The following is a 25,601-nucleotide window of genomic DNA, read 5'->3' on the forward strand; positions in this document are numbered from 1 at the left end:
CCTTCATCTGCAACTAAAATGTCACCGTTTGAGCTGATGACTGGACGCAGGATGGTGCTTCCCAAGCATTTGCTCTACAGGACCCAAAAGCAGACATTGATCAATGCCTCCACAACTCGTGAGTATGTTGAAAATTTAAGAAAACACCTTCAACATGCTTTTGCCTATGTTCAGCGAAATCTAGAAAGATCAGCCAACAGCATGAAGACCCACTATGACTTGAAGACTACTAGAAAGGAATACAATGTAGGAGACCGGGTTTATCTATACAATTTCCGAAGGATCCAGGCCAAACAGCAGAAATTTCTGCCTACCTGGAAGGGACCATTTGAAATTGTAGACAAGATCTCTCCAGTCGCCTACAAGATCTGCATCCCCAAAGGCAGTTTGGCAGAGGGGGAAGACAAGTGGGTCCATATTAATCAGCTGAACTGTTGCTATCCTAGGCACACTCTGCAGCAACTGGAGGACTCTTCTGGAACCCCAGAGGGGGCCACTCGAGATCCATAAAATATCAACCCTAAAATATTCCTTATAATCTATAAAATGCAATAATAAAAATGTCTCCTCATTTATAAAATCTATACGTCCGCCCCACTACATTAATAGTGGTGGGAAAATGTCTACAAATATGTTTTTGTTTTGTCATCCTAGGAGAGAAAGCGAGAGAGATAAACCATGGAGACTTACCAAGGAGGACAACCCGGGGATTGGGACCAAAGATCCGAGGGGCCCGGGGTGTTGCTCAATGCTCCAATCAGGACTGGTGAGGAGAACCGATCGATCCACCCCTGATGGAGGAAAAGGACAATGAACTTTGCCATTTGTGGAATCCGGAGAGATGAGGCTGACATCCCAGTCTTGCGAAGTTCCCTTGATGGAAGTTCAATGGCCATCGCAAGAGGGGGGCTTGTGGGATGTATCAACCCACTTATCCAAGCCCTGCAACATCATTGTGCATTGATGGCAGCAGAAACATCATAATGGCCACTGGAAAACATGCTGCTCGCAAGAAATCACCAGAAATTGCGCAGTGAAAACCTGAAAAATAGGCCACCATATACTTTGTGCCTATATCAGTGGTAACACAGGAGATCACTGCCAAAAACCACCATTGGGCTACCCACAAAGTAGCCTGAAACCACTTGGAAATAGCAATGCTGATTGAAAAAGAAACACAGAGCTGTTTGAAAATCCTTTTTCTTGATTGTCAAAAATTGCTAAAATCATGACTCACAAATCACCTAAAAGATCCAAACTCTTTGTTGGGTGTTCCACATCATTTACTGCAAGAATCCATATCAATGCAATGTCAGCAAGAATCATATGTTCTCAGAACAAAATCCTATTTTCACGATACTTGGTGGAAAGACAGCTGTCAAAATGGGTGTAGTACCGTTGCTCACCTCTACCAGAAAGCCAGCGTTTTAAAACCATTTTGTGTAAAGTTGAACAATTGAACTCAAACTATGCCAAAGAAGAGGATTCCATCAAAATGCCATACAGAGTGCCACACAGTGATTTCATGTTGAAAAAGACTTGATTTAAAGATATGTTGCTTATTTTAAGTTTATAAATGTTATTGTTTTCACAAGGAACTATGTTACAATTGATCAGAAAGTAACCTGATGCAGTTACAACTCCAAAAGGCTTGCTTCCCCTGAGAGCCCTTCACACCTTGCCATTCCCACCAGAAGGAGGATGTTGCATTGGCATGCTAATCAAGAGGGGAGGAGATTTTCTCTGCAGCCCGGAGAAAGAAACAATAAAGGCCTTGGACTGAATAGGGAATGCTAATTTGGGGTGTAACTGGCCACAAACTGCTGGCAGGAAACAAAACATGTGACCCTCTGAGTCAGCCCAGTTCTGTGGGCGGACCAGACTGAGATGTGGATTTAACAGTGGAGTAAATGTATGTTTTATAAAAATACTTATAACAAAGTGTACTGAACTGACAAAAATGTGAAACTTTGAGATTGTGAAAATGAAAAATTCACTCACAGTTTAAGACTAAGCTGAAATCCGTGCGATGTTCTGTGACTAAACCCCAGAATTTATTCATATTGTAAATACTGTGTTTATGCTAGAAACATTAAAACTTACAGTAATATGCTCAGAGAGGATATGCATGCATGTATCAAATTTGGTGCAGAATGAACATTGAGAAACCCTCCAAAAGTGTGAAAATGTTGTCATTTCGGAACCCACGCTTGTAGAAACATGGAACTTGAACAGAAATGTACCTTAAACAATCTGTCATGTAATAATGTATTCTCAACAACTTGTGTATCTGGGAAATATGTTTTTTGGGAAAAATAGATTTTCTTTGTAAAAGCAAAAGGGAGGGATTTCTTTTGGACCATAAACACAGCATCACTCTGACTCATTCTGACATGCTGATCCTTTCTCCAATCAGGGGATAGGAAATCCACTAGCCTATCAGATCCTTACAGGGTTGGGCATTGTAGAATCAGCCTCCCCACCCACTTTGGAAATACATAAATAGAGACTGTTTAGGACAGGCAAGGACGCACACTTTTCCACTACTCAACTGATTTCTTGGCGCAGCACCCTGCAGGAAAACTCCAGACTCCAGACAGAGATCCAGACAACTCCAGAACCAAACTCTAAAACCAAACTCTAGAACCCTGAAGCAGAGGCCTAACCCAAAACTGAACTCTTTGCAGCAGGCCTTCAGAATCTTTTGCAACCTGATTCTAACCCCTAAACTTCCACAGGGCCAAACTAAACCATTCAACAGCCTGGCTGAGCTGTTTTGCTTCTAGCTAAGAACCCTGTGCTAGAACCAGATCCAGACCCAGAAAGCAGTGCTGTATCCAGAACCCGTCAGATCCAGTTCAAGAGGCCACCCAGACCACAGTGCAGTGCTGAGAGCAGAACCCTTGAGTTCTGTCCGGTGGCGAGTGAAGCCAAACCCTTGACCAGATCTTTGACGAGGCCCATTCCAGTCCAAAGCCTAGGAGTCAGTATTTAGTCTAGAACTGTCCATAGTCATCTCTTAATTTAGTTTATTCCGTCCATTCCACTTCTCCAGAACTGCATTATAGAATCCTGTGTCCATCCTGAATTGTTCTCATATTTTTTGTGATAATTTTAGCAATAATCATCTTTGCGCTGATATTTTCTGAAGAGGGACAAGTTTTTTGACGGACAGAGATCAGAGCGGCATCAGAGCTGAGTCACCCTGTTCTGGTGGCTGCCCGTTGAGTGTCTTGCTTCTTCATAGCTCTTTAGTATAAGTCCATATTGATTCCTACTCTTTAAAGCGCGATCTGTCATTTTTGAAATCTTGACTTTATTTCTGAAAAATCTACCTTCACAAAAACCTCTGTAACCTTTGAACCGCATGTCCTAGAACCGAAATGTAACTGTCATTTTGAAGCTAAGATCCTATGCTTTCCAACAAACCAATGAACATTCCAATTAATTTGCGTTTCACGCACGCGGAAAAATCTCTGCAAATTGCAATTTACCTCCATTTCTCCACAAGTCAAAATAGCTGCTTCTTGTTTTCAACTGCTGAAATTCGTTTTTTAATCTGATAGTCCTTCATGAATCATTGCTAGTGTTGACCTGTACCAATCCAAAGAAATTCTAACTATTGCTCAATCTCCTTTAGTGAATTTAAACCATTTTAGCACATTTTCCCATTCATTGCTATCCCATTCAAAAGTATTTTTGCCTGTTTTTAAATCATACCTGTTTTCTCTAAGCTTGCTTGGTGGAACTGGAATTGAACTGCATTATTGATTAACATTCCTGAAACCTGTGTGCCCTCATTTCCACCTCTTCATATTGCATAGTGCGGGGGAGTGAGTAATAACAGGGGAAAGAGTTATCATATTGTCTTTTGATTGAGCCCATATCTAGTTTTATTTCTGTGTTGCATTTTTCCTGTCTTGCATTTACTTGAACCATAAAAGTATTCTCTGCTACCTTATCCTTTCTATTCCTGCTCCTAAGTGATTAAAGAGATTGTTGATATTGTGATATTACCCATTGCTGATCACCGTTCATATTCATAAGTGTGGTATTCAGATATTGTTCTATTCATAAAAGCGTGATATATATATTGTTCAATTCTTCAAATAAACCTTTTAATTTGCAAAACAAACCTACTTCTTGGCTCAGTGAGGTCAGGGAGATTCAAAGAGAGGGGCGTTATATAAGGTTCATCATCCAGATTTAAAGAACTTTGACATAGAAATATATAAATAAGGGCTTCCATTGGGCATCCCGTGCTAAGCATTGACTTAGTTGGAGTGCTAGATTGAAGTCACTTACAGCTGACAGGACAGTAAAGAGAGGTCTGGACAGAAAGGGGGACAGCCTAGAAAAAAGGTTGCAACCCACCCTCCCCAAAGCAGGCCTGATATAACATGACACTTGACCCATTACATGCATGTTCATGTAGGTACACTCATAACACCTCACAACAGTCTCCGAAACTATGATGAAACAAAATACTCATTAAAATGTGATTCTCCTTTTGCCGAAGGACACTCCAATTGATATGTATCTAATAGATCCTACTCCAGAAGTGGATTAATCATTTTTGGAAATTGGGGAACATGTGGCCAGAGAAACATAAAGGCGAAACTGATGTTTATTGAAAAACACAGAATGAAACTTTTTAGGCCCTCATTGAGAGTTTGGTTGTATCTCGCCGGTAATTCCGGCAGTATGACACCAAAACGGAATTAGCATTTTCCATCGCCTGGTATCCGGTATTACCGAGATATTTTAGGCGGCGGGAATGCTGGTAACTACCAATTCCATGGAGTCCAGGACTCCATGGAGGGGATTGACACAATTTCTGGCACCAATTATACTGGTGACAGGCAGGCCTGGAGGTAAATCTGTGGCTAACACCGGAAAACTTGTGTTTGTCCGGTACACTAAAAACACTGGTGCCGGTATTACTGGAAATTCTACTAGCATTTTTTCCAAACTGGGAAACTAATGAGTCCCATACAGTGCTTTGAAAAGAAAGAAGGGTATTAAATGCACCTTGAGTCATATGTAAATATATAAAGTAGATCAGTGCTCTTTTGCTCAATAACTCACAACTACTATAATGAATACTAATTTCACCATGCAATAGTCCCTGATTTGTATACTCGACTCAGGCCAGTTATTGTCAAAAAACTTCCTGGAATTCTAATTCTAATCAGCTTGTATGTCATTAGTGAGTGTACCTCAGGCTACCAGTGATTATAAAATTGCTTACCACTTATAATGTGCATGGAAAAGAAGAATGCCCTCATTAGTTATTCATGATCTGAATTAATTTCTGCTATCGCATGAAACTGTTTTGTAATTTTATTTTTTATTTTTTATTTTTTTCACATTTATATGTTATTTATTTATTTATAATTTATATACATAAAAAGGAAACAGTGTCAAATTAATGTCCAAAGAAAACAGGAAACAGCAAATACATATAATACGTCCGCAAAACCCACCGCCACCCTAGAGAGAAAAATAAATACATCAATTAACTGTTTTGTGATTTTAAAGTTACTTCATTGCATTTTGTCAATGGATGTGTGTGTTGTTCATTTTGATGTTGATGTTTTGTGGATTTCATACAAATCAGAAATAGATAAACGTTGATTGATTGAATGGCCATGTCAGCAAGAATCAGTGGGCCTCATTCCGTGTTTGGCGCAAAGGGATACTGGGCACCGGTAAGGACACCGGTGCCGGTAGTCCCTTTGTGCCCTATTCCAAGTACCCTTAGCGGGACCCTTCCTTAGCAAATAGCGCCATGGCTACCTCCAAACTCGGAATGAGGCCCAGTGTCTTTGTTGGTTCAGGTCAGGGCCTCAGTGGCGAGGGAAACTCCTGCCACACGACGTTTCTGAGCAACGTGCAGCAACCATCTTCCCATGTTTAACCTACAAAAACCCTCTCCTTCCTGAGTCTGCCCACCCCAGATGCTTCTTTCTTGAGCCCCCACACATATCTGGGGCAGAGCACTAGCGCAGCATGTTTCAAAGGCACGGAACTACACACAGGACATGCCGCTGTCAGTGCCTCTTCACTAGTCCACACCCATAAGTCTGCCCATCCAAGAACCAACTCAACTACTTTCATACATCCACATTAATAATGACCTTATAGTCATTTTAACACAATATCCAAGCTCACCTTGCCAGGGCATGCACCTGTCCAATAATATCTATTTGGCCAAGTAACCGAGCACCTGCACCGTTGGTGCCCACATTTGCCTCTTCTATTTTTATTCTAAAAAGGTGAAAAAAGTAATGCGGATTTATTTTTTAAATAATGAATGCTTTGTGTCGTGGACTAATTAAGGGCTCCATGTGTTTGCATGGCAAATCATTACTCATAAACTTCTCCACAGATTCTGTGAAGGGCTAACTGAGACATTGAAGAGCAACGCCCAGGCTCAGCTCGACGTAAAAAGAAGTGTGTTTGTGTATTGTTCACCAGCTTTACACAATGCCCTCCCCTATAACTCCAGTCGCGCCGCTACGGATGGAACTGTGCCTATTGTTTAATAACATAATCGGTGCTCTTAGAAATTGGGATTACTTTGGTCGGCGTCCAAGAATTGGAGCGAGCACCAGCGCATAGAAAAGAGCTAATTAAGATGTAATTGCCTCTGCAATAACAGGAACTGAGCCGGAGAAACTCCTCTCCAAGATTCTCCCGAACACGTTGTTTAGCTTTAAGGTTTTAAAGCTCGCTTATCCCGTCCCAGATTGAGCAGAAGTGACACAGACTCATGTTGCTTTGGGCTTCCGGCGCAGATGGCTAATAGCTAGGCACTTGGGTGCATGGTCTGTTTCCATCGCAGCTCTTTGGACGGAAATGTTTAAGACGAACCAGCGAAAACATTTACAATGAGTTGCTTTAAAATGGTGACGGGAATCAAGGTAGTTGTCAAAACAACGCCGTATTTTTTCAGACTGGAACTAGATCTTCTGAGTTCCGGATGAACGTTACTTAATCTGCCCTAGGCATGTGGTAGAACTGACACTTTAAAATGCTAGATAAGTGAGTATTTATTTCATTTAAAAAAAATATGGATCCGTTTATCGATATAAGCAAACGTTTGAATCAAGAAACAATTATTCTCGTCTACAGGGATGCACTGTGCGTAGCTGCATCTTTACTCAAAGCTGCAGTTTCGGAACAAACACAGCATAATATGCATTATTCAGCCATGTGGCTTTCAAGAAGGAAATTAGGTGCTATTACAGAAAGGTTTCCCCACTGCAAAAATTGCCACAGTGCAAAACCGATTACTTAAATGCATTTTTACACCAGGGCATGAAAGGCCCTCGTCCCAAGGCTGGATGTAAAAATGCATCGAACGAATATGGGGCCGGATTCCAAAATGTTGGTATGGTATGGACAAATGTACGAAAGACATAAGATTGAACTATATGCTGTTACCGTCTCCTGTCCCTTTAAGGCAGAAGCCTCACCGTTGGGGGCGTACCCAGTTACAGAGGGTCAAGGGGAGGAGTTGCGGAGAAACGTGCCAGTTCCAATTGAATATAATAAAAAGTAGGTTTGCTACAGTTTCCTCTCCGGCTCTGAGCCTCGACCTGCAGCCTATCCATGAGGGAGCCGCAGGTCATCGCGCGTTTCTCGCACCTCCGGATCTGGCTCTGGGGGAAGTCACTCACATCGCTCCCTCTTGACAAAGTGCTTGAACGTGCTTGCCTCATTCTGGACTTACGGATTTCGGGACATATCAGGAGTCAGTCTTTCTTGTCAAGAGTAGTTGGACCAGTACTTCGTCTCCCACCTGCAAGTCCATGGATACTGTCCTCCGCCTTAGGTCTGATTCCTGCTTGGTTTTCTCCTTTCCTTCCGTGTGCTGCTGGAAGACTTCTACATCCTCATCTCCTAGGGGACTGGAGTCCCTCACGATGCAAATGTGTATATCATAACGCACCATTAGCTCTGCCAGGGTTTTGTTGGTGGCCTCATGAGGGGTGTTGCGGTGCACGCAGGAGCCTGCAAAGAGCTTGATGAGGATTGGTGGCCTTGATGCTGGCCCTTTGGAGTGTCTTCTTCATGGACGTCATGAAGCGCTCTGCCATTCCATTCCTCTGGGGCCGCTTTGGGGTTATCTTCAAGTGTTTGAACCCCAATGCCTGGCCAATTCTCCAAACTCATGCCTATTGAACGGTAGGCCATTGTCCGACTTTATAATTCTCGGGACCCCCCACTTGCTGAGCACTTCATCCAGCGTGGCTGCTATACAAGGGAACACTGTAGTGGCAACCTTTTTCACAATGGGGAACCGTGAGTACTCATCTATGAGGAGGATGCGGCATTCTCCAGATTCCAACGGCCCATAGAAATCAACAGTGATCCTCTCCCATGGTCGCTCTGGGATGGCGGTTGGTTGTAGGCATATTGGGGCCCCTGCACGTGTTGTGCTCTGGCAGGCCAGGTAGTTCTTGACCCATTTGTCGACTAACAAGTCCAGAAAGGGGAACCAAACATGGCAGAGTGTTTGTCTCTTTGTGTTCTCTGCCCCTTGGTGTCCTTAATGAGCTGTTTGGACTTCGTCAGCCCTGACCGGGGCCGGGATGACCAGGCGGCAGCCTCTCTGTAGGATATTGTGGTCCTTTATGGCCAGCTTGGACTGTATTCTCACTAATCGCTCCATCTCCTCTTTGCACATCCCCGGGTGGGCCAGCATTGCTCGTCTGTAGTCCTTCAACCTGTTTTTGTTCCTCAGGCTGATAGCCAGGGAGGTCGTTGGATCGGCAGCCGGCGCAGTTGCGACCCTCTCTAGCGACAGGGCTGGAGGCAGGGTGCTGGCTGCGACAAAATCAATGTGGGCAACATCACCGGCTTGTGCTTTAGGAGGGCCCTCCGGGTGGTGGGACAGATAGTCCGGTGGATTCTGGTCACCTCTGGGCCTGTGTAGAATGTTGTGTCATGTTCCTGTAGCCTGATTCCCCACCACTCAATCCTGGGAGGCATCTTTGTGCGCGGATTGCCAAACAGGGATAGCAAGGCTTGGTGATCTGTGATTAGTGTGAATTTCTTGCTGATTATTAAGTTATGGAAATGTTTGAAGGCCCAGACAGCAGCCAAGATCTCTTTCTCGGCCTGCAATTAGGCAGACTCGGGTGTGGACAAAGCCCTGCTGGCGTATGCAATGGTGTGGCATGGGTTTGTGTCTGCTCCATTTGTCTGTGCGAGAATAGCCCCAAGTCCAACGGGGCTTGCGTCTACCGTAATTTTAGTGTGCCAACACAGGTCAAAATACGCTAGACGATGGGCCTACGCCAGAGCTTTCTTGACGGACTCAAAAGTTAGGCAGCAGGTGGGTGTCCAGTCGAACACGGCTTCCTTTTGGAGCAGCCTCCTGAGTGGTTCGGTGCTTGAAGCGTAATGCGGGATGTACCTTGCATAGTGCCCATCCATTCCCAGGAAGGATCGAACATCGGCGACCTGTTGTGGTTCTTTCAGCTTGTTGATGGTGTCGACCTTGTCAGGGTCAGGGGTCATGCCATCAACCGAGAAAATGTGGGCAAAAAAATTAAGTTTTGTCTTGCTGAACCTACACTTGTCTATATTGAGTGTCAGGCCTGTGGCCTGAATTGCGGTGCAGGTGGCGAGCAGTGCAGCGTTGTGTGCTTCTCGGATGTGCCAAATACGAGGATGTTGTCGCTGTAATTTAGCACCCCTTTGATCAGTCTGATTATCTGTTGGATGGCTTCTTGAAAGATCTCTGCTGCTGACGAAATTCTGAAGTTCAAACACTGGTACCGAAACTAGCCTTCATGGGTGGCAAATATCGTTATCAGTTTATTGATATAAGCAAACGTTTGAATCAAGAAAGAATTATTCTCGTCTGCAGGGATGGACTACGCTTAGCTGCATCTTTACTCAAAGCTGCATTTTCGAAACAAACACTGCATAATATACATTATTCAGCTGTGTACCTATCAAGAAGGAAATTAGGTGGTATTACAGAAAGGTTTCACCACTGCAAAAATTGCCACAGTGCAAAACCGGTTACTTAAATGCATTTTTACGCCAGGGCATGAACGGCCCTCGTCCTAAGGCTGGATGCAAACATGCATCGAACAAATATGGGGACGGATTGCAAAATGGAAGTATGGCATGGAAAAATGTACTAAAGACATAAGATTGAACCCTATGCCTAAAAACTAATTAAATGCCCCCACCCCGTGTGTGAGTACAATATTGTATGGCATTCCTAGGTGCAAGTAAACCTTATGCATCTTGGTCAATACAGCCTCACAGTTTGCACATCTGGCATCGCATACACAGGATAGCTTCATAGTGAAACATATGAGTATGTACAATTATATATGCATGCCTATTCCCTGCCAAATGTCACACCTGCACGCAGGTGCAGCACAAAGGTAAATCCAATCCGCTACTCCACAATTGTATTACTATCTTGCAGGCCAACACACACACCACAGAGCTACCTTCTGAATGTCCCCATACCTTTGTACATTGAGTTGGCTGTATTTTGTCAGAGTTGTCACATACATTCATCTTTATATTTTATATATATTTGGCACCCAGTACAAGTAAAGGTATTGATTGTTTGTTAATTAGGGAACACTTTATCAACCAGTGTGCAAGTGTCAATAATTAGACTTGAACATATTGGAAACAACATGAACTGTACCATCTGCCAAACAAAACCTGCCATGGGGAAAGGAGATATGACATATAGAAATCATCCAGGTGTGGTGAGTCCTTTCCTCAATAATATCCACCTCACAAAACTCCATAGAACCATTATGTATGGTTGCAGGTAGGGGTGGATCCCCATGGTATCCTCCTCCTGTGTCTTGTTGTACGGTCACAAAGGCCTGACTCCATGCTAGGTAGACCCATCTTTCCATTATCCTCTATTTTACTTGGGCTTTCCATATATCCTTGTGTGCTTGTTACCGGTGGCTGGGGTGACCCATTTTCATCTTCTTTTAGTACTGGTGAGGACATTGGTGAGTTTGGGGGGCTGATAGTGGCTGTGGGAGTCTGTCTTGTGATCTTACTTCTATTTGGATGAGCTGGATATGACCGTCATTGTCCACCTGGGCTTCCTTTCCGACCTGGATTTCCATGGTCCTTCCACACATGTTGAACTGCCTTCATCATGAGTTGTTAGTGTCATGTGACCTACAGAATGGGTTATAGAGGGAATGTTATAGAGGGAATGATGAGGGACTGGGCACCAATGTTTGGTGATGTGGTGTATTATTATCCTGAATACAAAAAGGCATTTTCCGAGGGATTTCATGTGCATCTGCCCAGTGACGGTGAGTCTCTATTACATTGTTACCCACATTTCCGGTAATGGCCAAACTGACAGTATTTTGATTCATATTTAAGAGTGCATCGTCCTTGTACCACATTTACACGGATGCTTATTTGCCATCATGAACACCCAGATTGCAAATAATGAGGTCTCCGTGGCAGGTGGGTACTGTCAGTGGATTCAATATAATGGCCTTGTTGTTACATGAGGTATTTGAATGATTGTTTACAGCGTACAGTTCATAACATGTGTTTGCTGTGGCCTTCTGTGTGAATCCATAATTCCTAGTATTTGTAAGTGTACTCATTGGCAGTAGGATCATGCCCTCACTGCAGTACCCTTTTATTTCTTATGCTCGATGGAGCCACTGACCTTAAATAACTGTGTGTACTTCCCCATATTCTTTTATGAGGCACCCATTTTTTCAAATCTATCATGGATGCAGTCATACCCCTTTGATGCTGGAAAACTTAGAAAGTGACAGCGAATGGGCATATGCATTGTCACGATTTATTAGGCGATCACTCACAACCCAGGGAGTCTCCCCCCCAACCAAGGTGGTGCGCACCCAAATCACTTATACAGATTCAACTTTAGTGAGGCCTATATCGCACCACACCAGCAAGTACCCTCTGTACCACTAATGGGCTAGGAACCAGGCTGGTATATAGTAAGGATACATATTTATTTAAGGTTTGAAAAAGGACCATAAAACAACCAAAACATCAGCCACCAACGTGTGGCACAAAAGAATATCACAATTTCAAATTACTTGCACCAATTGACTGAGGAACGTACAGATACTACAACACAGAGGTAATATTTAGAGACTTTACATCAAAACACACACAGAGGATTTCTTGCACACTAACAATAATGAAATTTGAAACAATCTGCAGTGATTGCTTGGGTTATCACAATGCTCTTCTCTCCCAGCAACCCCCACACCCGGGCATCAGTTATATATGACCCAAGGCAAGGTACAGGGAGTAAGAATACAGTAGCAAAATCGTTTTGGCTTTTTATTAAAAAGAAGGGTTTGAAAAGTAGAAACAAGGATACACAAATCGTTTTGGGTTTTTTATTTGAAAGGCAGGGTTTGAAAAATAGACACAATGAAAAAACATTGTGTGGGCTCTTTATTTGAAAGGCAAAGTTTAGGAAAGAAACTCAATGGTGTTAGGGAGAATTCACAAAATGTTCTAATTTCCCTTACCTTTTGAGACCCCCAGCAACTTTGCTGGATTTCTGGGAATTGATTTTTTACGTGGAAAGAATGTGAGCCTTTTTTCCCACTCTTTCATGTATTTTGATGTGTGTTTTACTTTTGTGTTCTTTGTTATGGTGTTTTAAACAAACTCCATGGCACCATCTTTTTCTGTGTGTCACACAGGACCTTCAGTGCAGTGGCACTGGGTGTCTTTCAGACTCCCCAAGGTTTAAGTACCTTCTCTGGGACTGACTAATGTCTCTCAGAGCATGTAAAGTTAAATTGACTTTACTAGTCTCTTTAAATTTACTGATCCAACACACCCTCTCTTCCTATAGAGTGCTGGAGGAGTTGCTTAGCTTCCTCTGAGTCAAAACACTCATGTAACAGTAACATGTTACCCTTTCCTACTTTAAATGACGGGTGGCAGTGGTTTAGATCTAACTACCATGATTTCCCCGACCGATCAAAATCGAGTCAGCCATGTTTTTCAATAACAATCAGACTATCAGAAAAACAGACTCCGGTCATCTTTTTTCACTATTTCTTTTAGGAAAGAAAGGTTCTTCTTGTGTTTGTCTCTGCGCGTCAAACCAGGTTTGGTCCCTTTGTTTGTTGGCCTTTGGTGGGCTTCAGTGCTGAGGCCCTCCTCTGGCGCCTGAGTGTCTGGGGTGGACAGGATGTGAGGGAGGTGCCTGAAACTCCCTGTGCTTAATCTCCTCGGAGACCTGAATGCACTCTGACGTGATTGGCCAGCTGGCTGTCCGGCAAGGATAGCCACCCTGCTGTGTGAGTGACAGCCAGGCTGGAATGAATGGGGGAAACTGTTTAAAAGCAGGTCTCTGGGACTTGGAAGGAAGAGTCGACCGCTGTGTGGGATGTATTGACCCACTCCGCTATGCTATGCAGCATCACCCTGCCAGTTATGGGGAAAGAAACAGCAACAATGGCGGCAAAACCCTTGTGCGTGCCAACAACCTACAAAAACGGTGTGCTTGAGCACACAAAAAGAGGGATGCACAACCTGCCACCCAGGGTGCATGTGCAGTGGAATAGAGCACACCCTGCAGAAATCTGCCAGTGGGTCTCATGACCAGCAAACACAGTGTAGAGAGAAAAGCAGCACTTTGCAAGTGAAATCCAAAAATGTGCCTACAAATGACATTTGCTTTGTTGCCAAAACTCCAAAATGCCTATAACACAACACTTTTCAACATTCACAATCTTGCCTGGTGCTAAAATTCATGTATCAAATGAAACATTGTGAAACGTACAAAGTCTGAAAACTGACAGCCTCTATTCCAAAATCTGGGTGCAGTACCCAGGGCTGCCTGAATGACAACTGTCAGAGGAGTACTGAGGAAGCTTTAAAATGACCTAAAACTAAAATGTCTGCTGAGTTAGCAAACATAAACAGGATTGTTGCCAAAAAGGCATGCACATTTTAGTTGTGTTTTTGATTCCACAGATTTTAAGGCCAAGAAAGAAATGTATTTGTATGTGATGCAACAAATGTGGTTTTTCCTGGGTTTAAAAGTTAATCAGCTTGGCTGAAGCTGCAAAAAAACTGAAAAGCAGGTTTAAGGAGGGCCTTCCTCTCAACAGAAACTCACTGGGAGGTATGAAAGGGGCCGTAAATGGCCTCTGGAAGGAACAAGCAAGGAGGGGGATGTCTGGACTGCAGGGACACAAAAAAAGGCAGAGCCAATCAACCATCTGTTGTTAAACATGAACAAAGAACACATTTTAAAAGACTCATAACTTGCTATTCAAAATGGTGAAAAATATAAAAAGGACAGAGTTGTAATTTAATTTCTGGCTGCACGTGTGAAGAGGTGGTAGAACTGTGTGACATGTTGTGGACAGGAATGGCAAGATGTGGTTTTATGCAAAATGTATTACTGTTAGAATTGTGAAAATGTACACACATATCCCTATGTTAAACATGCGCACTTGTGGAAATTTGCAGAAAAATTGGAATTTGTTTTCATAGCGAAAAGGGCAACATTCTGTAGAAAGGGGAGCCAAGATCCCACTCAGCAGGGTTTTGAGGAATAGCGGATATGTAAAATATGGCATCTTTGTGTGTGATTTGTATAAAGGTGACCAATGTAGAAATGTGTATTTAGTATAAAATCAGATTTTGAGACCAGTGGATAAAGGGAGGTCCCAGAGGATTGTAAAGCAAATCATAAAACGTGACATCGCCCAGCCTTGATCCAATCACTCAAATTGCAAGGCGGAGATGAAGTTTGGTCCAATCCCAGCTCACTGGGGCTGGCTTAGCTAAGCCGGCACACACATCCCCTTTGTGATGTCATTCTATAGCATAAATAGAGACAGCTGACAACACACAGGGACTCACAGATCCACTTTCCTGATTACGGCGAAGCACTCTGATCCAGCATCCTACATCCAGCTTTAAATATTCTTCCAGATCCAGATGCCAAATCTCTTGCCAGAAATAGAGACTATTAATTTCCAGCAAGGCCTCAATCCTCAAATTTATTCTCTCTACTAAGTAAAGCGCTGTGTGGTGTGATAAGGCCTTTTGAACCAGTATCCAGAAATTGTCTGGCTTGCCACCACTAGGCTTGCCTGAGGAACTCGCCATCCAGCTGATCCAAATACCCACAGACTAGGAGAGCAGATCCTGTGCCAATCTGGTGACCTGCCTCGAGGATCCAGTCCCGTGCCTGATGTGCTGTCTTTCCTAGACCAGACCCAATCCATGACCAGAACTGACGGTCGCATTTAAAAACGTATCCTGTGAATATAAATAGGAAGAACTGTGTCCCATATGCATTTTGCATAGTCTTATCCCTATTTCATCCTATCTTTCATTCAGAACCAGTATTGTTAGAAGTATCTTTGCCTTGTCTTATCCCCATCCAACCCATCCTATCTTTCCTTCAGAACCAGTATTGTTAGAACTATCTCTGCACTGACCCTTTTCTCATCTGAAGAAGTTGAGTTTCCTTATCAGGTGGGTCACCCTGATCCAGTGACTGTAAGATCCCTGTGTGGTATTTGTTTCTTCATAGTCATCCCCTAGTGTAAGCAAACCCATTTGTCAGTTTCAAAAGTGCATTCCTTTTTTCCGTTCTCGCGCCTATTTTACAAAAACGAGTTTTACTAAAACCTCCATAACTCCCTCAATGTTTGTGATAGAAACGATATTTCAACTTCTACTTTTACCCAACATCCATAGCTATCCATAGAACCCAAAATCTCCTGTTATCGTGAATATCGCGCAATGAAAAGTTAGCTGCGATTTTAAAAATCGGAAAGGTTTACACTTGTAAAAATAGCTTTTAACTGCTTTCGACTTGGACCTTAAGATTTCAATTGATTTCTGCTGACCAAATCATTGCTTGTGCTTGTGTGCAACTGCTCAAAGTGGCTCTCATAGGAATTTATCACAATTTCAGTAATTTTGACCATATTTGGTGTTTTTGCCTAGTTCATTCTAAAGAAAATTTTGAAAGCCATTCTGACAGCTGAAAAGTCAACTCCGTTTTTCTCTTGTGTTTGCTGGGGTAAAGTGGGACTGATATTCACTTTGATTTGTGCCATTCCTGAATACCTGCTCTCTCTTCCCATCTCTTTACAGTGCTTTTAGGGGGTTGAAGGGTGTTGCAGGGGGAACTTCTAACCATAGTGCTATCTGATCTGAAACAAACACAAAAGTATTATTTTCTGTGCTGCATCTGTTTTGCTCATTACTCACTCCTCATTTATTAAAGATATTATTCAGTGTTCTGTCACCCTGTTGGTGATTGTTGTTTACCTATTACAACATAATGTGATTAAATCTTAAATACATAAATAAATATTTACCTTTGCAAACCAGCCTGATTCCTGGTTCAGTGTGACCGGTGGGGGTTCCAGGAGAAGGGTGTGATATTAGTGCTGTATCGTTCAGAATATTGAACTTTTAGACAGAAATAAATAAGGATTTCAGTTGTGCACTACATGCTGGGCATTGACTTAGGTGTGTGCCGGATTGAAATCACTTACAGCTGGAACTAAAGAACCGAAGAGGAGAAGAAGGAAGAGGACTGCTGCAACTCCTGGACAACTGGTGAAGCCCTGCTGCAGGTCCGAATTGCCTTAAACTCTGACGACAGAGAAGCCCTTTAAGGTTAACTTCTTCCCTTGAGTTTGGTTCGAAAAACCAACTCGCAAGCCACCTGGACACCGTCCCCATCTGGTCGAATTTTCATCAGTTTTTCAGCAATTTTCTGCTGTTAAAAACCAGATAGCCAGAGGGAAGGAAACCAGCTTGTGAACTTTAAGGCACTCACACCTTAAAGCAACATCTTGCTACAGCTTTTGGCCTCTTCCCTGGGCAGTGCAGGAACCTCCCAATTTCTTCATTCTTGTCCCCACAACTGAAGCTCAGGAACAGCGAGATCTGCTCGAACTGCCAGGAACAACTGCCTCAGCAACAGCGTTCTTCATTGACAAGGTACTGTGCAAACATGGTCCAGAAATCTTTTCGGCCATCGAGAAAGTGCGTGAAACTTTCCTCAACTACAAAGTCTTGTCCTTCCCCAAGCATTCATCAAGCTTTTCGCCTAGCCAAATCCTTTAAAAATCTGTGGCAAAGACTTAACCATTATATACCAGAGCTGTGCTATCCTATACAAAAGATGCTGAACCATTGACTTTGGCCAAGGCCTATTGAGAAGAATTGCTGGTTGTATTTAAATGAAACCCTCTGCCCTGCCTATGAATGTATTTGGGCTGTCTATTCTTTTAACCTTGTCTTTTCCCTCCTTTATTAAGTATCTGAAGTGCCATTTTGCTTCCACTTTGTTTCGGAGCTAAACTTGTTCATTTACTTACCGGTTGGATTCTTGTGGTTTATTAGTGTGTGATATTGAGCTGCTGATGCTAGTGTAATGTTTTTTAACTGACTGAGTAAATAAATGTATATTCCTTTACCAAGAAACCTTGAGTAAGTGTCTATGTGAATCACTGGGGGTCATTACGACCCGGGCGCAAAGGGATACCGGGCTCCGGTAATGACACTGGTGCGGTAATCCCTTTGTGCCCTATTCTGAGGTCCCTCTGCGGGTCCTTCCTTAACGCCTGGTTTTAGCAGGCATTAAGGACGGGACCCGCAAAGGGATTCCGGGGTCAATAACGGTACCGCAATTTGCGGTACCGTTATTGCCGCCTTCCACCTTCACATTGAGCCCTATGGGGGCTCAAATGGGAATGGGGAATGGCATTTCAAATGGTGACTTACCGATTCCGCAAAGTGCGGAATGGACCAGTAAGTCCCCATACTACCACGTCGGTGGCGGTACCTGTATTGGTGCTAGTCATGGTGCTAATAGCGCCATGACTAGTACCAACCTCGGAATGAGGCCACTGTGTAACTTGTTCTACTGCTCACTCAACTCTTGAGATAAGTCTGGCTGCTCAGCCACTGTTACCACTTAACTGTGTAGTACAGGCTTGTACCAAAGGTGCAATTGTATTGACACTTGTAGTCTTAATTGCCTGTAGTGTTCCCCAAGGGTACTGCAGGTGATTCTGCCTAACTGGGAAACCCGTTGTGGGCTTTTTATTTGCATAAGATGCAGGGCCTTGAGATGGAAGCAAAAACATGGGAAATGTTGTGTTGCATACTCTACTTTCACTTGAGTGGCAGCATTTTAGGGTTACGTATTGTGGAATTGTGGACACCCCCTTCTGTACAGAAGACACCCAAGTATTTTATTGTTTATACCAGTGCTAACACACTTGGCATGAACTTTGTTAGTTTCAAACTCTAACAACACTCATCACATGATTTTCTATACGGGAATTCAATGATTTAACTTCAGTTCAATCTGTTAAGCATCTACACAGCTTTCCCCCTCCCCTTAATTTACCGGAAGGGATTAAGGCAGGCAGTTCCCACACAATTCAATTTAATTGGATAGGGTGATCTTCTATAGTGGAATTAATTTGAGTTAGATTTAATAGAATGTGCCAAGGGTCTCCCCTGTTGCCCCGCGACCCGCAATGTGAGATGGAGATTAAGACTAGCAGATTCCCCCCTCACACCTTGTTGGGCATTTGGATTAATCTGCTTACATGGGAGGCCATGTTTATGGGGCATCCAGGGAACCAACAGGACTTCTCGGAGGATAGCACAAATCTGGTCAAAGGCTTTAGTCAAGGGTAATCCCTAGCACCCATAATTCCTATGGCTCCTCAAATGGCAGGCCCAGCTAACTTCAAGAATTCCCAGTCTCTATCTCCCATGCAATGTTAGGGCCTAGGTAGCTCCCTGTCTCTCTGCTATGTGTTCCCTGCAAGAGTCCAGATGTAGACTATCGCCAGCAATAGAGTGGGAAAGTCAAAAGAACAATCAAAAGTCCAAAGATAGGTCCCAAGATTAAAAAAGTCAAATAAAGATCCCTCTCAGATTGAAAACTGATCTCTTATAGGGCTGGTGATACTCCATTATTATCATAATTCATATGCTATGGATTGGCTAGCTCTCTCCCTTCCTCTCCCCAATATGACCACTGCCTGCTGATAGGACAAGGAATTGGGAGGTGTGAATGATGGAGGCTGAGGGATGAGAAAGATTCATCATCCCTAAATGACAAGTGGATTTAACATCTTCAGTGTCCTCAATATCTAACAACATGGCAGCTACCCTAATTTTTCAGATAACTGCAGGTACATATATATATTTGAGTTCTATATTTTATGCAGAGTCAGGAAATACTAATCATATCACGGCATGCCCAGAGGGACTACCATTTTTGTCGATTTACTCCTGAGCCGAAATAGTCACAACTCTGACCCTTCATGATTCAAACCTTACTTCAATAACCTATCAACACACCAAATTTCAATTTTCTTGAAATTATGAGGAAGCCAGAATCATAATTGTCTTCATAACTCAAATTGTATACATCACAAAGGATTTATATTTACAGGATACTGACGGGCTCCATATCCCCTTTAATATGAGTCTTGGATGCGCTCATTGGGACACACAATTCCCTTTTTATTCAGGAAAAGAGAGACTAATGTTAATCAATGGCAGTGCTTCACATATGCCCCTCAGTTTCCCACATCCCCCACCTATTCCTAAGTTTAATTTCTCCATCGTCAACTGATACAAACATCTGCATATTAGCGATGTCTGTTTTATACACAATGTTTGATCATCCATTAGTGGCTCTGAAGCCATTTATTGAGGGTGTGTTAGCCCTGAAATGGTCACTTCTGTTGGCCACTAATGCACAGTTAATGGACAGACCTGACCTTAAAGGTCGTTTCTGCTGGCTGTGTTATCTACAACACTTCCAATTTGGATTTCATTTTCTGTTATTTCTTTGTATTTCTAACTGAACCAGGCCTGCTTTTCCTGTTGGGCCCATCCCAGGTCTTGAGTTTAAATTTTAAAGGCACAGACCTTTCAGTTCAGTGAGGATACACCAGCTGCATCCATACTTCAGAAAATACAGCTTTAAATCAAAAAGATGTGCTAACATGTAACATGTTACATTCTATTTGGGCATGTTGTTTAAACTACAATCTTTCTTGACATACGGTTTGGACAGATGTAAGTTCACTTTAGTTATTATTCAGACATAGGCCACAGTTACATGGAAAATTCAACAAGTGGGACTTTCCATTTGAATGTCAGTTTATATGTGAAAAGTAAGTGTCGTTCTCTGAAATATGTCGTTTGGTTTTACTTTTTAAATGTAAGGAACAATCCCTCCTTTGTATTTTTCACATGCCTATCATTTCATTTTGAATCTGTCATAAAGGTGCTGTTTCCCAGTTTACACAAAGTCAGCATATGCAGCACCACATGTCACTTCCCATTCATTGGGCATATCCAGCAGTTTTTAAGCTCTCATGTAGATTTCCTTTCACTTTGCACCTGTCCATTTGACTGGAGCTGGCTAGGCCCATTTCTTTCCATTTCACTTGGCCTTATGTTGAAACTCACGGTTATGTACTGGATTTTATATTTCAATGGAACACCACAGTAGCGAGCTTCAATCTTATAATAGGGCCGTAGCATACCCTCTACATCTCTGTCACTCTGGAGCTGTATTTCCACCCCACAGCATCTGAGGGAGCCCCTGAGTCATGTGTTCCAGGATGTTCAGGTGATGAATGTGCAACCATACTCATACTTTGCGATGATACTTATGGGCTACCTGAAGTGCCCTCTCAAGTTGGAGTAGTTGTTGCTTGGGGTATGTCATGTGCTGACTCAGTCTCCCCAAAGGGGATATTTATTTTGTCAGCCTCCTTCCTCCTATGTTGCTCTTTGATGTGCCAAGTTTTGCCTATGCCATGGCTCTGCAACCTTTGGCTTTCCAGGTGTTTTGGACTGCGACACTTATGAACCCTAGACATCATAGTCAATGGTGAGTGATCATGGGAGTTGTAATCCATAACATCTGCATAGAAACAGGTTTCAGACTCCTTGCCTATGCCATCTGTCAGCACCAGCGCTTCAGTTTCTCCCATCTTGGATTACATGTCCAAGCCTGCAAAAATATATGTGCTCACAATGTATTTCATCTGGTTTCTCCTGCTAGATTCTGGACTGATCTTGGACTTCTTTAGGATCATACAAACTAGCCCTCACTAGCTTTGTTATCTCTCACAAACTGAAGTTGGGGGCCTCATGCCCCACCGTAGATTCACCATCATCATGCATTGATGTTGCCATTAGGAATGTATGGCTGCGGGTTTCAAACAATAGAACCCATACCCTGGCCATAGTTGTGTTGCTTTTCCCCTGAAGGAACTTTAAGGACATGCTGCACCATGTGTCAGAAAACATGCAGTGGTGTACAGTTGATGTTCATGCAGCATACGCAGGTGCATTCTGGAAGTTCCTGTGCCAGACTCACAGGTGTTCACTTGGGCATACAGGTGGTGTTCGTTGTACATATGGCATGCATATTTTTTGAAAGTATGTGTGACAACACAATCTCCAATGCATTTTGGACTTGTCACTGTTTAGTGTTTATGGCTTGCTGTGTGGAGTTGTTTTTGCTGTAATTATTGATGATGCATGTATTCATATTGCCATGTGTTGACATCGGTTCTTTGGGTGTCTGTCCAGCCCTATGTCTTGTGTCACAAATGTTCTCTTAGATCCAGTATGTTAGTCAGGGGTCTTGTGTTCTAGAATTGTGGTGATTGCACTGCATGCATGGTTTTTCATAACCAGCAACTTTGGCACATGCACATCTCAGGCTGCTATCAATGCCATGTCAAAGTCATTAAACATATCGTCAATTAAATGCATTGTGCTTATCTCCAGGCCGTTTTGGTCTGTGTGCGCTATCTGTAATATTTGAGGAGAAGGCAATCCCCTAATGTTAACTCATCCCTCTGGCATGCTGTTATTCTAGAGAGGGGCTGGGGGTTTGGGCACAGGCAAAAATCAGGTTGTGTGTTCAGTATACAAGATGCAGCACAACAGTACTATCTGAGACACCTTTTGGGGATGGCACAACATTCCCCACCACAGTGGCCAAGACAACAAAGCCTTGATTTCAGGATTCCAGAATCATGCTCAGTACCTTCATGCATTTGTTTGTATTCAGAGATGTACCTCCTGTCAGCAGGTGTTTTTGGCCTTCAGATGGGTGTCACAAGGTGGTGTTTTAAGAAGTATATGGCATCAGCTGTAGGGAAACGGGGGCATGTTTTTTTTGTCATTTGTGTCCTATTTCGTCACTGTGTCCTATGGGTGTGCCCTTGTTCTTTGTTTAAATAGTTCTTGTGTTGCTTTGTTATACAGACCAGTATGTGCATGCCTGGAAGCGGTTCCATGTAATAATGTCGCCACAAAAATCTCACCATGCAAAAATATCGCCGAAAAATAGCAGTTTTTTGTGGCGACATTATTGCATGGAACATGCGGGGGACACCCCCGCAACTCCCAAACTTTTTTTAAAAAATGTTTTTTTTGCCCCTGTCCCCATATATATGGTCACCCATATAATATCGCTGCAACCTTTTCACGGCAATATTATTTACGGCGACCGTATATATGGGGATAATATTACCTGATACCCTTAAAACATGTTTCACTATAATCTGTTAACTTTTTTGTAGTAAGCAGCAGATTTGACTAACCGATAAGCCACATGTTGGCATATTCTCCTGCCTTGAGCTGTGCTGTCATAGCTGACTGGCCAAAAAGATGGCTGGATTGGATTAATCCTGAGTAGTTTCAGAAGCTATTCATGAACAATGTCTTGGCACTGCAGATGGCTGACCCGTTTATTCTGTACCAATGATGCCTATTGCTATATAAAGGGGGATGAAACTAGGGTGAAACATTGTATCTGTCAACATTCCATTGCTGTCATTTGCATTGTATCCTCAATTATTGGCATGTTTACATGGGAAATGGGAAATTACTTTCACTCTAATTCCCTTCCCATGTATAAACTCTTTTAGATAATCTTAATCACTTCAACCTTTGAGATACCTTCATGTGTAAAAATTTGAACAGGAATCATATATGTTTTTATTTAATGTATTAAAATGTTATTACTGTTTCTAGTTCATCACCGAATGAGTGTAGATAATTACATTGGTTTTGACTGCAATTCAGACCAAATGTAGAAAAAAGATGATAAAAACAAAAAACCTTATCAATCTGACAAAAATACATTAAAAATAATATTCATCATTACTCTAAGAGATAACATACACTGACTTATTCTTGAAAAAGCCACAATATTTTCATCAGCAGTAATGGTGTTTATATTTCGAAAAGACCAAGAAGAATGGTTGCCACTATTAATTTAGTGATTTAGTGATATTGAAACAATTAGTTAAGCAATAAGCCATGAGCGGGGGGGACATTAACTCATCAGGTAATGATGCAGGGCCCATAGTTACAGGCACAAGCTAAGTGGGGGGCTTAATAAAGGCCCCAGGCATTATTAGATATGGTAAGGTGCCCCCACCCCCAGCGAGGGGCTTATTACTATTAGTAATGCAGTAGTTTAGACAGGGGTACTAATAGTTACTTATTTCAGTTGTGTGACACATTTGGCATTTCGTAACAAAAAAAAGAAGAACAAATAATGGAAGACATGGAACGGGGAGAATGGACTGTACGTAGTCCTTTCTCCCTTTCCATGCTGGCCATTGAAAATCTAATTAAAATGTAAACCCAAAAGATCGCTGCGATGGAATGGAAAAAAGTAAACAAAAAAGATGGCACCAGGGGAAGGGGAGAAGGGACAACACGTAGTCCATTCTCACTTTCCAAGGCAGGCCAGGATATGGATGTGACCGGCCCGACAAAGGCTTTGTCGAGCTGGTAACGACCCAGCAAGGGCCAGTGAGCTTGATTGTTACAAGCTCATTGATCCTCACCGGGTACTAATAGAATTTAGATGCATCTAATTTCTCTCTGAGCAGTCAGAAGAATTAGAATATGCCCACTAGGATGTACGGATTAGAAAGAAAGTAATAGTCTGTTTTCCTGAGCCCCCAGTCAAAAATAGTTGAATAAATATGGATGTGAGATGGGTCTCCTTCCGGATCCAGATACAGGTTTGATGATTCACAAAGACTAAGACAAAACAAAAAGTTGAGGAAATGTTTTCTGCATGTTAAGAACGATTTACTGGGAAATGTAAGATTGGAAGGTAAGGAAAGTTGGTTATGACAACATTCTGTTAAGTTCCAAAATAAAAAGAATTATATAGGTTGTTGGAAAACTTGGAAAATTGCAATATGGAAACTTTGAGTGGAAAAACCATTACCGTTGGCGAAAAATATTGCAGCTATTTAAAAATAAAAGTGAATGCATGTTATGTTTCTAAGTAATTATGAATGGTATTTTTAGATGTTTGCCAGAGTCACAAGGCTTTTATTGTTGTCACCTCTTCTCTATATTTGCTCTGAACTGAAATCTTTCTAAAATGGCTTTGATTTGATATAGTAATTGTTGTGGTCCACTGATCGCTAATGAAGAAGAAAAAAATAATCTAATTCAATTTTAATAAATGAAATACAGGAACATATAATTCATGTTGACATGATTAAACATGATGGCAAGTCGATAATTGAAGCCATTTAATATAAGTAATAAAGTTGAATTAAAATAAGAAGATCATTACTGAAAAAGTAATGTAGCTCACATATATTTACAGCTTTCTAAACTGCCCTTATGTAGATGAGGCCTCTACATGAAAGGTCATTGGGATGATTGTTCAAAACTATTGTTTACTGGAAGGCAATAAAATGAGGATTGTGTTTTACGTGTCAAAAATATAAATACTGTGCTTTACATTAATTCATGAAGGCTGCAGTGTAAACATGTCCTTGTAAGGGGCGCAGTTCAGTAATAATGTATTGTTGAGGAAATGCCTGTGCCAAATATGTGTACATTATAGGAGATGGTAGTGAATTTAACATTTGTTTTAATTAATGTCAATTGTTATGTAGTTGTTTTAATTGTAGGAACTTTAAACTGCATTTTCACATTGAAACGAGATATTGGTAATGTATTATGCAATTTGAAAAAAGAATGCTTTCTCTACTACTTTCCATGAAACAGACGGATTATTGCCAAATAGTAAGTCAAATGATGCACCTAATTTGAATGATTAACTCAAACATTTTTTGTTCCTTCCTGTCATGGCTTTTGAAGAACATTCCAGACATGGGGCATGAGCCGGTTTGAGGAGTCAATATTGTCAAGCACCAGAGGAGGCAGAGAGCTGGTAAAGGTTTATACCGTCCATAATAACAAGAGCAAGGCTGTTGTTGTGCGCCTGACCACAATTTGGATATTTTTCTTGAGAAATAATTCCGCCAATACTCACTCTTACATCTGCTGCTTCTCCAAGGCCAAACATGGGTTGGCCGTGTTCCATGGTATCCCATGCTCGCACCCTGCGGGGTCAAGGCAGCAAGATACATCCAAAGGAGTTCAGGTCCCATGGCAGATGGAGTCTGACAATCATCTATCAAGTTCTGCTGAGTACAGGCACCTATGTGCTCCCCCGCCTACCCCTGTGGGACATAAAAGAAACTGTTGCA

This window comes from Ambystoma mexicanum, chromosome 6q (assembly GCF_040938575.1).
Source record: "Ambystoma mexicanum isolate Mex_15411 chromosome 6q, UKY_AmexF1_1, whole genome shotgun sequence".
Lineage (NCBI taxonomy): Eukaryota > Metazoa > Chordata > Amphibia > Caudata > Ambystomatidae > Ambystoma > Ambystoma mexicanum.